Source organism: Schistocerca nitens, chromosome 2 (assembly GCF_023898315.1).
Source record: "Schistocerca nitens isolate TAMUIC-IGC-003100 chromosome 2, iqSchNite1.1, whole genome shotgun sequence".
Classification (NCBI taxonomy): Eukaryota; Metazoa; Arthropoda; class Insecta; order Orthoptera; family Acrididae; genus Schistocerca; species Schistocerca nitens.
Genome location: NC_064615.1, coordinates 205,944,024 through 205,957,709, shown reverse-complemented (window position 1 = coordinate 205,957,709; position 13,686 = coordinate 205,944,024). Strand labels below are relative to the sequence as shown.

At 51.4% G+C, this 13,686-nt stretch overlaps 16 non-coding genes across 16 annotated transcripts; 13 read left to right on the top strand and 3 right to left on the bottom strand.

Annotated features, from left to right (window-relative positions):
* The first annotated feature begins 319 nt into the window (after positions 1-319).
* Positions 320-391, top strand: Trnae-uuc (transfer RNA glutamic acid (anticodon UUC)). The gene has a single exon. It is a non-coding gene; the product is annotated as a tRNA-Glu (tRNA).
* Positions 392-6,645: 6,254 nt separating this feature from the next.
* Trnag-ucc (transfer RNA glycine (anticodon UCC)) lies at positions 6,646-6,717 on the bottom strand. Its single transcript has one exon. It is a non-coding gene; the product is annotated as a tRNA-Gly (tRNA).
* Positions 6,718-7,048: 331 nt separating this feature from the next.
* Positions 7,049-7,119, top strand: Trnag-gcc (transfer RNA glycine (anticodon GCC)). The gene has a single exon. It is a non-coding gene; the product is annotated as a tRNA-Gly (tRNA).
* A 294-nt stretch (positions 7,120-7,413) lies between these two features.
* Positions 7,414-7,486, top strand: Trnam-cau (transfer RNA methionine (anticodon CAU)). The gene has a single exon. It is a non-coding gene; the product is annotated as a tRNA-Met (tRNA).
* A 455-nt stretch (positions 7,487-7,941) lies between these two features.
* Positions 7,942-8,013, top strand: Trnae-uuc (transfer RNA glutamic acid (anticodon UUC)). Its single transcript has one exon. It is a non-coding gene; the product is annotated as a tRNA-Glu (tRNA).
* A 257-nt stretch (positions 8,014-8,270) lies between these two features.
* Positions 8,271-8,344, top strand: Trnai-aau (transfer RNA isoleucine (anticodon AAU)). Its single transcript has one exon. It is a non-coding gene; the product is annotated as a tRNA-Ile (tRNA).
* A 723-nt stretch (positions 8,345-9,067) lies between these two features.
* Trnag-ucc (transfer RNA glycine (anticodon UCC)) lies at positions 9,068-9,139 on the bottom strand. Its single transcript has one exon. It is a non-coding gene; the product is annotated as a tRNA-Gly (tRNA).
* Positions 9,140-9,470: 331 nt separating this feature from the next.
* Positions 9,471-9,541, top strand: Trnag-gcc (transfer RNA glycine (anticodon GCC)). The gene has a single exon. It is a non-coding gene; the product is annotated as a tRNA-Gly (tRNA).
* A 294-nt stretch (positions 9,542-9,835) lies between these two features.
* On the top strand, positions 9,836-9,908 carry Trnam-cau (transfer RNA methionine (anticodon CAU)). Its single transcript has one exon. It is a non-coding gene; the product is annotated as a tRNA-Met (tRNA).
* A 455-nt stretch (positions 9,909-10,363) lies between these two features.
* Trnae-uuc (transfer RNA glutamic acid (anticodon UUC)) lies at positions 10,364-10,435 on the top strand. Its single transcript has one exon. It is a non-coding gene; the product is annotated as a tRNA-Glu (tRNA).
* Positions 10,436-10,692: 257 nt separating this feature from the next.
* Trnai-aau (transfer RNA isoleucine (anticodon AAU)) lies at positions 10,693-10,766 on the top strand. Its single transcript has one exon. It is a non-coding gene; the product is annotated as a tRNA-Ile (tRNA).
* Positions 10,767-11,489: 723 nt separating this feature from the next.
* Trnag-ucc (transfer RNA glycine (anticodon UCC)) lies at positions 11,490-11,561 on the bottom strand. Its single transcript has one exon. It is a non-coding gene; the product is annotated as a tRNA-Gly (tRNA).
* Positions 11,562-11,892: 331 nt separating this feature from the next.
* Positions 11,893-11,963, top strand: Trnag-gcc (transfer RNA glycine (anticodon GCC)). The gene has a single exon. It is a non-coding gene; the product is annotated as a tRNA-Gly (tRNA).
* A 294-nt stretch (positions 11,964-12,257) lies between these two features.
* Trnam-cau (transfer RNA methionine (anticodon CAU)) lies at positions 12,258-12,330 on the top strand. Its single transcript has one exon. It is a non-coding gene; the product is annotated as a tRNA-Met (tRNA).
* A 455-nt stretch (positions 12,331-12,785) lies between these two features.
* Positions 12,786-12,857, top strand: Trnae-uuc (transfer RNA glutamic acid (anticodon UUC)). The gene has a single exon. It is a non-coding gene; the product is annotated as a tRNA-Glu (tRNA).
* A 257-nt stretch (positions 12,858-13,114) lies between these two features.
* On the top strand, positions 13,115-13,188 carry Trnai-aau (transfer RNA isoleucine (anticodon AAU)). Its single transcript has one exon. It is a non-coding gene; the product is annotated as a tRNA-Ile (tRNA).
* Positions 13,189-13,686: the final 498 nt, after the last annotated feature.

The window sequence follows — 13,686 nt, the reverse complement described above, 5'->3', positions numbered from 1 at the left end:
TCTTTTGTAAAATTTTCAAGAAAAAAAGTCCTAGTAATAAAACTGAATTTCGTATGATATAGCATGTAAAGTCACACAATGTACGACCTGAAATATAATGACAGGCAGCGGGTCTTTACTTGCGAAATAAGTAAATAAATATTGCTATTTACAGCTTTGCTTTTCCTCCTACCCCTGTAACAACGAGGCCAAAAGCAATGGATTGTGACTTTTGCCATGCGCGCCTCGCCATGGGCGCGCCAAAAGATGCTCGCAAACAGGGAAAGTGCGACACGGAAAGCGATTGGAGGGGGTGCAAACCCCGAGAAAAGTGCGCGCGTCCGGTGTGGTCTAGTGGCTAGGATACCTGGCTTTCACCCAGGAGGCCCGGGTTCGATTCCCGGTACCGGAACGGAATTTTTTCGGAACAAATCACGACACGTTTTGACCGTGCGAAATGCTGTTTCACGTCCTCCTCGCATTATAGCTACTGGTTCGTAAACGTCAGCCGAAAACAGTCGAGAGGAGTCTACTCGCGGCTGGCGAGGTGCGCGGACGTGTGCTGTTTACGTCCTTGCTGTTCCGGGCCAGCGCCGAGGCGAGTGGTGAGTAAACGCGGTGGGACTAGCCGTTTTCTCGAGGAAGTTAGTCATGCACGCGTGATAAAGATGGAATCTCATTTCCGTAAGAACACTCTGAAATTTAGTTTCGACGACCATTATGCACGACCTAAGCCATACGAAATAGAGGCCTTTTTACGCGATGTAGTGAAGTTACAATTTGACGACGTTATCGGGATCCATCTGTCGATAGTTAGCCGAACAGTCTATGTGAAGATGGCGAACGCAGACTGCTGTGCACGAGTAATAGCCTCTTCGGGAGGTCGATATAAGTTCACCCATTGTGACGGTCATGTGGGGGATGTGACGGTTGAAATGGCGGGACTTGGGGTCCGGACCATTCGGATCTTTGAACTTCCGTTTGAGGTGCCTGCAGGGCAGGTCAATACTGTTCTTACTACCTATGGGACGGTCTTAAGTAATACAGCGGAGAAGTGGACAACTTTCAATACCTTCCCTGTTCTCAATGGGGTGCGGCAGGTCAAAATTGATCTTCGGCGTCACGTCCCTTCATATATATACGTCGGTGGATGTAGAGCCATTGTCATGTATGACGGGCAACCCCGAACGTGCTCAGGTTGTGGTAAGGAAGGCCATGTTCGCTCAGACTGCATGCAGAGGAGGATAGCGCAGTTACCAGTGGGAGAGGCCGTGCGCTCTGCGAATATGCAGACGTTGCCGGTCAGTTACGTTGCAGCAGTCAGGGGACCGGAACCGGACCACTTACCTGTAGAGGAGGCGGCTCCTCGCACGTCACCACCTGAGAACCACGATGCGCCCATGGTCGCGAACCGGATAGAGGCGACAGACTTCTCCGCTGCCCAGTCGGAGCAACGGGTAACTCCCGATGACGAGGGCCATGCCGCAATTGCTGCGGCTGAAAACGTCGTACTTCAGGATTCGGAGGACCCGCAGGAACCGGACCAGACCGTATCTTCCGATAGCGAGATGAGCCGACCACGGCACTCTCCCCGCAGACGCAAAAAACAACGGATTGCGCCCCCGAACGCGGACCAGACGGCGAAGGAGGTGCGTGAAAAGGCTCAGCGGGTTGGCCGCACTCTTGGAGGAACACCGGTCGCACAGGACGATGGCGTCCACCAGGTCCTCATTCCGGCAGGCATTCTTGCGACGGCCGAGCCATCTAACCCCCCCACCGAACAGATGATAGTGGACGCGACACGGGAGGTGATCCCGCATGACATACCCATGCAGACACTTGACGGCGACACGGCGTCGGTTGGACTCCGGGAGACCGGCAACTGGGCCGATGATGTGGAAAGCGTTCCACCAGGAGGGGACTTGAATGACGACCCTATGGTTGGTGTGGAGACGGCGATTATGCGCGGGGTCAGAGATGATACGGATGGGATTCCCATCCGCCACAGCGACCAGTAATCTCTAGTGCGTGCAGTCACAGACAAGGCCTTCCTCCCTTCCATCAGCGAATGACATCTGCACAAGCATACAGGATAGGCACTGTTAACATCAACAGTATCAGCAGCACTCTCAAGCTGCAGACCTTACGTGATATGTTATACGCCGCCGAACTCGACGTGGTCTTACTACAAGAGGTGAAGAACGTAGACCTCGCCACGATTGGTGGATATATAGCCTTCACTCACCCCGGGACTGTGCAAGACCTTGGAACAGCCATCCTTACAAAGGAAGGGATATTAGCGACTGACGTAGAGTACCTCCCAACGGCGAGAGGCATGGCGCTCACCATTTACGATACTCGTATTGTCAACGTCTATGCCCCTTCAGGCACTGGTAACAGACCAGAACGGGCGGTATTTTTTAAAGATGCTATTGCACCTTTGCTTGTAGGCCATTACGACAACATTATCTTCGGTGGCGACTACAACTGCGTCCTATCCCCGAAAGACCAGACGCCACATTTTAACACTTGTCCGGATCTAGCGGCTATAATACGGGACTTTCATTTTATTGATACCTGGGAACACGTCAATGGCGATAGGCCAGGATTCACGCATGTCACGACACACTCCGCCAGCCGCCTAGATCGTATTTACGTAACGCTGGATTTAAGTCGCAGACTTTTGCAGACGGAGATATGGCCGACCGTCTTCTCTGACCACGCGGCGTACATTTGTACACTCAACCTCCAACGACAAGGGACGTACCGTGGAAGAGGATACTGGAAGTTGAATGTCTCGCTTTTGGACGAACAGGCCTGCCATGAACTCTTTGCTGCGTCTTGGGCAGCTTGTGAGAGACGGTTTTCTCAATACGCCTCGGCGCTGGAGTGGTGGCTCACTTGTGCAAAACCGACAATCAGGAAGGCCTTCATGCGATACTCCCGTGAAAGGAAGGAGTGGTACACCAGGACGGTCGAGTTCTATTTCCAGGTCCTTCGAGACTTATACCGCCCGGACGCGTCGATTATAGACAATCACCAGGAAATCCAACGAATAAAAGCCACGATTACGGCTTTGACGCGTCAAAAGCTCATCGGATGCAAAGTCAGGGCGCGCCTTCGTGACGGTGTCGCAGGCGAGCACCCTTCCATCTATCACGTGCTTAAGGAGCGGACAGGTCGCCGCAGGAAGCTAATCACTGAACTACGGACGGAGGACGGATGTTTGTTGTTGCAGCAACGCGAGATAGCAGCTGAGCTGAAGCACTATTATGCGACGCTTTACGCCGCTGGCCCTGTGGCTCGCGAGGCGATGGAGGCTTTACTGTCGGGTATAACCCGCAAGGTGAATCAGACGGAAGCAAATCAATTGTTGGCTGAACCAACTGAAGAGGAAGTAGAAGATGCGCTGCTGACGGGCCCTGCGAACAAGTCACCAGGTCCGGACGGTCTACCGGTGGAATTCTATCGCACATTTAAACGACTGTTGTTACCGAAACTGACGTGCATATGCCAGGAATTAATGGACCCCGACAAAGACATCCCGCGACAATTCAGTGAGGGCCTGATCATACCGGTTCCTCAGTCGCCACTGGCGAAATCCGCAAAACACTACCGCCCGCTCACACTTTTAAACTGTGATTATAAGATCTTTGCAAGGATTATAGCTAGGAGACTCAAACCGGTGATGAACACGGTCACAGCCCCGCCACAAACGAGTGTCGGTATAGGCCGCAACATTCACGACACCTTGTGTGACTATCGCGACATCATAGCGATAGCTGCCGCCTGTCGAATTCCGTGCGCCTTGATTGCTCTCGATTTTGACAAAGCATTCGACCGTGTGAACCATGAGTATTTACTGAAAACCATGCAGACTATGAACTTCCCCCACCGCTTCCTCACCATCATCGCACGTCTGCTGCGCCACTCCCAGTCAACGATTTTGCTCAACGGGCGATCAGTGGGGCCGATAACTCTCGAAAGTTCGGTCAGACAGGGCTGCCCTATGTCGATGGCGCTGTTTGCTATCGCCATCGAGCCACTATTAACAGCGCTGAACACACACCTCCAGGGTGTCCTGATGTATGGTCACAAGTTTGTATGCCGCGCTTACGCGGATGATGTGGCCTTTCTTGTGCGAACCACGGCTGAGATTCAGACGGCGATGGACATAGTAGAGCAGTATAGGAAGGCGGCGGGGGCTCAGTTGAATGTAATGAAGTCCGGTGTCCTGAACATCGGACGTGGATTGAGGACCCCCATTCCTGGACAGATAAAGGTGATCACGGTCATGAAGTGCTTGGGAGTGAAGTTTACTCGTGACATCCGACGCACGATTGCAATCAATTACAAAGACTTACTGAATACAGTGCGCGCGAGCATACGTCAACATACCCTCAGATCGCTGGACGAAATACAACGTGTGGCCTTGGTGAACGTTTATCTCGTCTCTAAAATTAACTATGTGGCACGCGTACTCCCACTACCCCTCCCGATGGCAAGCAGATTGTTAGCTGCCTTCGGCCACTTTGTCAGCCGCGGCCACATTTTCAAAGTGAAATATTCTACGTTGACTCTACCGACGACGTCAGGTGGTCTCAACCTCATCGACGTTTATACGAAGACACGGGCCCTGTACGTCAGTTCTACATATGGCAGATGGAAGAATTCGCCTAATAGCATCACCACCCTTCTATTGAACGAAATTAAGCCGGCTAATCTTGACGCGCCTGTGGATGTTCATCACATAACAGACGACCTTCACCATCTCAAGCAATTTTTGGTTGATAATAGCTACATACGCATGGGGATGCCAGAGGCACAAATAGTCACAGTGCGAGCCGTGTACAAATATTTGATCACGACGCACGCTCGAAACAATATTGAAGCTAAGTACCCCGAGGCAGTCTGGCCACGTATATGGAGAAGTGTTCATCATCCACATTTGCCAACGGGGGCGAGAGCATTGTGGTACTACGTGGTCAATAGGAAACTTCCCACGACCTCCCGATTACATTCGATACATTTGGCTGATACTTCCCTTTGTGCAACCTGTAACGTGCAAGATACTGATGAACACAAATTCGTATGCGGTACGGCGCATGATATCTGGATAGCGGTTAGAAACCTATTGGCATTTCTACAACGCACGTCCCCGCAAGCCATCACCCTTAAGAGTCTACTTCTACCGGACGATGACCTTTACCCTACCACGAAACGAAATGCCGTAACATGGCTGAAAGGACAAGCAATATATTATATTTTTACAAACTCAGAACGAAGTATTGGAGATTTTTCGACATATTTACAAACACAGCACGATGGACTTCGCAGACTTCCACATTATAAACAGGAATACGCAAATTTTCTCATCAAAGCGATCATGGATCCCCCACAGACTTGGAGAGTGTCAAGCTAAGAGTAGACGAGATAGGAAAGTACAGGGAAGAGACAAAACGATGAAACGAGAAGAACATGCACCGGTGTGAACACACTGCAACACGTGAAGCCGACCCTTACAGTTTTCCGACGTACGGGGGACACTAAGTAAAGCTGCAACAGGTAATTCGAGAAACATCACGAACCAACACAGTGCCGATGGAGACGGCACATACAGAGGATTACTTCACGGAGATGGCATTAATGGGTATCAGCCACTCCTCCCTTTTGTTTTCATTTACTTTATGTTATAACGGTTAACAACTACAAAAAAAAAAAAAAAAAAAAAAAAAAATTAAAAAAAAATCAACAAAAAACCTAATACATTTACAGCGTAGAAGCTAGCCGAAGAAGGCAGAAAAGGTGAGCGATTGGATGGGCTATATGGGGAGAAGGGAGGCCCTAAAAAATAGAAAAAAAAAAAAAAAAAAAAAAAAAAAAGTTGGTTAGAGCGTCGTGCTAATAACGCGAAGGTCGTGGGTTCGATCCCCCCACGGGCCACTACGATTTTACTATTTCAAAAAGGCAACGCCGATTTCCCCGGGGAAGTATGGTGACAAAGAAATCGTCACATTGTTGTGGGAGCTGCTAGGGGACCGGGACGCGCTAAAACACTTCACTGGTCACAGCACGCTGAACACACAGTTTCTCGTCCGATCACCGCTACTGCGCGACGCTGGGCGTTGTCAGTGCTTGGGCGGGTGACCGCCTGCGAACACAGGGCACTGTCGACAGTTTCAATTCGTATTTCTCTTTCCTCTTCGGTTTCGGAGCTGCAGCGCTATTCGGTCACGGGCACTGGCGCCACGTTTTGCCTCTCGGAATGCCAAGTCGCGCCGTGCGGCCACAGTGTAATGAAGGAGCGCGTTGTAAAATTTTCAACGAAGAAAGAAAGGAATGTACTAGTAATAAAACGGAATTTGTATGACAGAACATGTAAAATCACACAATGATAACAGGCAGCGGGTCTTTACCTGAGGCATAAGTAATGTTGTGCCCGCCTCGCCATACCTCTCTCAGTCGTTTCGCGTGCTTGTCCTTTTGATATAGGCCGACTGGAGAGCGTCAGCTCTCGCGTCAGCCGAGCAAAGTCGAGACAAGTCGAGACTCAAGGGGAATCGACGCACACACTATAGGGTGGCCTGCAGCGGCTAAGAGGGGGAAAGAAACATTAATTTAAGGACGCGTGGCAAAAGTACTCATACGCGAAAGTAAAAAGCCGGCTGCGGTGGCCGGGAATCGAACCCGGATCAACTGCTTGGAAGGCAACTATGCTGACCATTACACCACCACCGCACGGTTTTCTTCCGCGCACGCCGCGCTGTGTCTGCTTCCCGCCTGTCGGCGGCGGCTGAAGGTGGTCGTAGCAGTAGGCGCATTACGGGGTAGGCGAGCGCATCCAGACGGCGCCTCTACGCACATTTCGCGTCCTTTGGCAAGAGTCGTCGCGTGCGTGCGAAGCAACAGTACTTAGACGATCGCGTTCGGGCGTCATTTTTAAGCAGTGCAGTGCAGGATTCAGCGTTTGTAGCATTCTCTCGGGAGGATGCGACGGCGCTGGACGGCAGTCCCACTTTCCCTTCAGACGTCTGCCGCGGAAAGCACCAGGAAGCTGTGAACTAGCTGAGCATCGGTGGTTCAGTGGTAGAATGCTCGCCTGCCACGCGGGCGGCCCGGGTTCGATTCCCGGCCGATGCATCATTTTGTTTTTTCTCCGATACTGGAGCTGCGTGTCTTTCGCACTCGAAGTGCGTGGGCCATGAGAATGAACCGCGGGATTCCGTGTGGAAACAACCAAACATGCAGCGCGCACGACTTCTCGTTTGGACGCTTGCGTGCTATTGTACATACTGGCGTCGGCCAAGCATCGCAAGTTGCCTGCCGCGCCGGGAATGCACGTGTAGTAACAGAAAAAACTGAGCCAGGAAGTGCAGACTCTCTACCACTGGTATTTGCTACTTACCGAGATTCCAGAAGGTGTGGCGATCACCTGCCTCGGTAGCGCAGTAGGTAGCGCGTAAGTCTCATAATCTTAAGGTCGTGAGTTCGATCCTCACCCGGGGCATTTAATTTACTTTCGTTCACAGCTAAATTGACGGCTCTGGGGTTGCGAAGGAGCGAAACAGTTTGTAGTTTGTTATCCACAAGGCTTCAACAATTCACCGTGAAAATGTTTACTTCCCGTTATTACTACGTGCAGTTCTTTTGTAAAATTTTCAAGAAAAAAAGTCCTAGTAATAAAACTGAATTTCGTATGATATAGCATGTAAAGTCACACAATGTACGACCTGAAATATAATGACAGGCAGCGGGTCTTTACTTGCGAAATAAGTAAATAAATATTGCTATTTACAGCTTTGCTTTTCCTCCTACCCCTGTAACAACGAGGCCAAAAGCAATGGATTGTGACTTTTGCCATGCGCGCCTCGCCATGGGCGCGCCAAAAGATGCTCGCAAACAGGGAAAGTGCGACACGGAAAGCGATTGGAGGGGGTGCAAACCCCGAGAAAAGTTCGCGCGTCCGGTGTGGTCTAGTGGCTAGGATACCTGGCTTTCACCCAGGAGGCCCGGGTTCGATTCCCGGTACCGGAACGGAATTTTTTCGGAACAAATCACGACACGTTTTGACCGTGCGAAATGCTGTTTCACGTCCTCCTCGCATTATAGCTACTGGTTCGTAAACGTCAGCCGAAAACAGTCGAGAGAAACGGGCACGCAATGAAATTACTACGAGCAGCGGAATAAAGGGAGAAGAGACGCTGGTACACTGTTGGACTGCTGCCATAGAAATGTTACATGGCAATACGCACAGCAATTGCCGCGAAGCGATGGAAGTCTCTCTGTACCGAGGCCCGTTAGCTCAGTTGGTTAGAGCGTCGTGCTAATAACGCGAAGGTCGTGGGTTCGATCCCCCCACGGGCCACTACGATTTTACTATTTCAAAAAGGCAACGCCGATTTCCCCGGGGAAGTATGGTGACAAAGAAATCGTCACATTGTTGTGGGAGCTGCTAGGGGACCGGGACGCGCTAAAACACTTCACTGGTCACAGCACGCTGAACACACAGTTTCTCGTCCGATCACCGCTACTGCGCGACGCTGGGCGTTGTCAGTGCTTGGGCGGGTGACCGCCTGCGAACACAGGGCACTGTCGACAGTTTCAATTCGTATTTCTCTTTCCTCTTCGGTTTCGGAGCTGCAGCGCTATTCGGTCACGGGCACTGGCGCCACGTTTTGCCTCTCGGAATGCCAAGTCGCGCCGTGCGGCCACAGTGTAATGAAGGAGCGCGTTGTAAAATTTTCAACGAAGAAAGAAAGGAATGTACTAGTAATAAAACGGAATTTGTATGACAGAACATGTAAAATCACACAATGATAACAGGCAGCGGGTCTTTACCTGAGGCATAAGTAATGTTGTGCCCGCCTCGCCATACCTCTCTCAGTCGTTTCGCGTGCTTGTCCTTTTGATATAGGCCGACTGGAGAGCGTCAGCTCTCGCGTCAGCCGAGACAAGTCGAGACAAGTCGAGACTCAAGGGGAATCGACGCACACACTATAGGGTGGCCTGCAGCGGCTAAGAGGGGGAAAGAAACATTAATTTAAGGACGCGTGGCAAAAGTACTCATACGCGAAAGTAAAAAGCCGGCTGCGGTGGCCGGGAATCGAACCCGGATCAACTGCTTGGAAGGCAACTATGCTGACCATTACACCACCACCGCACGGTTTTCTTCCGCGCACGCCGCGCTGTGTCTGCTTCCCGCCTGTCGGCGGCGGCTGAAGGTGGTCGTAGCAGTAGGCGCATTACGGGGTAGGCGAGCGCATCCAGACGGCGCCTCTACGCACATTTCGCGTCCTTTGGCAAGAGTCGTCGCGTGCGTGCGAAGCAACAGTACTTAGACGATCGCGTTCGGGCGTCATTTTTAAGCAGTGCAGTGCAGGATTCAGCGTTTGTAGCATTCTCTCGGGAGGATGCGACGGCGCTGGACGGCAGTCCCACTTTCCCTTCAGACGTCTGCCGCGGAAAGCACCAGGAAGCTGTGAACTAGCTGAGCATCGGTGGTTCAGTGGTAGAATGCTCGCCTGCCACGCGGGCGGCCCGGGTTCGATTCCCGGCCGATGCATCATTTTGTTTTTTCTCCGATACTGGAGCTGCGTGTCTTTCGCACTCGAAGTGCGTGGGCCATGAGAATGAACCGCGGGATTCCGTGTGGAAACAACCAAACATGCAGCGCGCACGACTTCTCGTTTGGACGCTTGCGTGCTATTGTACATACTGGCGTCGGCCAAGCATCGCAAGTTGCCTGCCGCGCCGGGAATGCACGTGTAGTAACAGAAAAAACTGAGCCAGGAAGTGCAGACTCTCTACCACTGGTATTTGCTACTTACCGAGATTCCAGAAGGTGTGGCGATCACCTGCCTCGGTAGCGCAGTAGGTAGCGCGTAAGTCTCATAATCTTAAGGTCGTGAGTTCGATCCTCACCCGGGGCATTTAATTTACTTTCGTTCACAGCTAAATTGACGGCTCTGGGGTTGCGAAGGAGCGAAACAGTTTGTAGTTTGTTATCCACAAGGCTTCAACAATTCACCGTGAAAATGTTTACTTCCCGTTATTACTACGTGCAGTTCTTTTGTAAAATTTTCAAGAAAAAAAGTCCTAGTAATAAAACTGAATTTCGTATGATATAGCATGTAAAGTCACACAATGTACGACCTGAAATATAATGACAGGCAGCGGGTCTTTACTTGCGAAATAAGTAAATAAATATTGCTATTTACAGCTTTGCTTTTCCTCCTACCCCTGTAACAACGAGGCCAAAAGCAATGGATTGTGACTTTTGCCATGCGCGCCTCGCCATGGGCGCGCCAAAAGATGCTCGCAAACAGGGAAAGTGCGACACGGAAAGCGATTGGAGGGGGTGCAAACCCCGAGAAAAGTTCGCGCGTCCGGTGTGGTCTAGTGGCTAGGATACCTGGCTTTCACCCAGGAGGCCCGGGTTCGATTCCCGGTACCGGAACGGAATTTTTTCGGAACAAATCACGACACGTTTTGACCGTGCGAAATGCTGTTTCACGTCCTCCTCGCATTATAGCTACTGGTTCGTAAACGTCAGCCGAAAACAGTCGAGAGAAACGGGCACGCAATGAAATTACTACGAGCAGCGGAATAAAGGGAGAAGAGACGCTGGTACACTGTTGGACTGCTGCCATAGAAATGTTACATGGCAATACGCACAGCAATTGCCGCGAAGCGATGGAAGTCTCTCTGTACCGAGGCCCGTTAGCTCAGTTGGTTAGAGCGTCGTGCTAATAACGCGAAGGTCGTGGGTTCGATCCCCCCACGGGCCACTACGATTTTACTATTTCAAAAAGGCAACGCCGATTTCCCCGGGGAAGTATGGTGACAAAGAAATCGTCACATTGTTGTGGGAGCTGCTAGGGGACCGGGACGCGCTAAAACACTTCACTGGTCACAGCACGCTGAACACACAGTTTCTCGTCCGATCACCGCTACTGCGCGACGCTGGGCGTTGTCAGTGCTTGGGCGGGTGACCGCCTGCGAACACAGGGCACTGTCGACAGTTTCAATTCGTATTTCTCTTTCCTCTTCGGTTTCGGAGCTGCAGCGCTATTCGGTCACGGGCACTGGCGCCACGTTTTGCCTCTCGGAATGCCAAGTCGCGCCGTGCGGCCACAGTGTAATGAAGGAGCGCGTTGTAAAATTTTCAACGAAGAAAGAAAGGAATGTACTAGTAATAAAACGGAATTTGTATGACAGAACATGTAAAATCACACAATGATAACAGGCAGCGGGTCTTTACCTGAGGCATAAGTAATGTTGTGCCCGCCTCGCCATACCTCTCTCAGTCGTTTCGCGTGCTTGTCCTTTTGATATAGGCCGACTGGAGAGCGTCAGCTCTCGCGTCAGCCGAGCAAAGTCGAGACAAGTCGAGACTCAAGGGGAATCGACGCACACACTATAGGGTGGCCTGCAGCGGCTAAGAGGGGGAAAGAAACATTAATTTAAGGACGCGTGGCAAAAGTACTCATACGCGAAAGTAAAAAGCCGGCTGCGGTGGCCGGGAATCGAACCCGGATCAACTGCTTGGAAGGCAACTATGCTGACCATTACACCACCACCGCACGGTTTTCTTCCGCGCACGCCGCGCTGTGTCTGCTTCCCGCCTGTCGGCGGCGGCTGAAGGTGGTCGTAGCAGTAGGCGCATTACGGGGTAGGCGAGCGCATCCAGACGGCGCCTCTACGCACATTTCGCGTCCTTTGGCAAGAGTCGTCGCGTGCGTGCGAAGCAACAGTACTTAGACGATCGCGTTCGGGCGTCATTTTTAAGCAGTGCAGTGCAGGATTCAGCGTTTGTAGCATTCTCTCGGGAGGATGCGACGGCGCTGGACGGCAGTCCCACTTTCCCTTCAGACGTCTGCCGCGGAAAGCACCAGGAAGCTGTGAACTAGCTGAGCATCGGTGGTTCAGTGGTAGAATGCTCGCCTGCCACGCGGGCGGCCCGGGTTCGATTCCCGGCCGATGCATCATTTTGTTTTTTCTCCGATACTGGAGCTGCGTGTCTTTCGCACTCGAAGTGCGTGGGCCATGAGAATGAACCGCGGGATTCCGTGTGGAAACAACCAAACATGCAGCGCGCACGACTTCTCGTTTGGACGCTTGCGTGCTATTGTACATACTGGCGTCGGCCAAGCATCGCAAGTTGCCTGCCGCGCCGGGAATGCACGTGTAGTAACAGAAAAAACTGAGCCAGGAAGTGCAGACTCTCTACCACTGGTATTTGCTACTTACCGAGATTCCAGAAGGTGTGGCGATCACCTGCCTCGGTAGCGCAGTAGGTAGCGCGTAAGTCTCATAATCTTAAGGTCGTGAGTTCGATCCTCACCCGGGGCATTTAATTTACTTTCGTTCACAGCTAAATTGACGGCTCTGGGGTTGCGAAGGAGCGAAACAGTTTGTAGTTTGTTATCCACAAGGCTTCAACAATTCACCGTGAAAATGTTTACTTCCCGTTATTACTACGTGCAGTTCTTTTGTAAAATTTTCAAGAAAAAAAGTCCTAGTAATAAAACTGAATTTCGTATGATATAGCATGTAAAGTCACACAATGTACGACCTGAAATATAATGACAGGCAGCGGGTCTTTACTTGCGAAATAAGTAAATAAATATTGCTATTTACAGCTTTGCTTTTCCTCCTACCCCTGTAACAACGAGGCCAAAAGCAATGGATTGTGACTTTTGCCATGCGCGCCTCGCCATGGGCGCGCCAAAAGATGCTCGCAAACAGGGAAAGTGCGACACGGAAAGCGATTGGAGGGGGTGCAAACCCCGAGAAAAGTGCGCGCGTCCGGTGTGGTCTAGTGGCTAGGATACCTGGCTTTCACCCAGGAGGCCCGGGTTCGATTCCCGGTACCGGAACGGAATTTTTTCGGAACAAATCACGACACGTTTTGACCGTGCGAAATGCTGTTTCACGTCCTCCTCGCATTATAGCTACTGGTTCGTAAACGTCAGCCGAAAACAGTCGAGAGAAACGGGCACGCAATGAAATTACTACGAGCAGCGGAATAAAGGGAGAAGAGACGCTGGTACACTGTTGGACTGCTGCCATAGAAATGTTACATGGCAATACGCACAGCAATTGCCGCGAAGCGATGGAAGTCTCTCTGTACCGAGGCCCGTTAGCTCAGTTGGTTAGAGCGTCGTGCTAATAACGCGAAGGTCGTGGGTTCGATCCCCCCACGGGCCACTACGATTTTACTATTTCAAAAAGGCAACGCCGATTTCCCCGGGGAAGTATGGTGACAAAGAAATCGTCACATTGTTGTGGGAGCTGCTAGGGGACCGGGACGCGCTAAAACACTTCACTGGTCACAGCACGCTGAACACACAGTTTCTCGTCCGATCACCGCTACTGCGCGACGCTGGGCGTTGTCAGTGCTTGGGCGGGTGACCGCCTGCGAACACAGGGCACTGTCGACAGTTTCAATTCGTATTTCTCTTTCCTCTTCGGTTTCGGAGCTGCAGCGCTATTCGGTCACGGGCACTGGCGCCACGTTTTGCCTCTCGGAATGCCAAGTCGCGCCGTGCGGCCACAGTGTAATGAAGGAGCGCGTTGTAAAATTTTCAACGAAGAAAGAAAGGAATGTACTAGTAATAAAACGGAATTTGTATGACAGAACATGTAAAATCACACAATGATAACAGGCAGCGGGTCTTTACCTGAGGCATAAGTAATGTTGTGCCC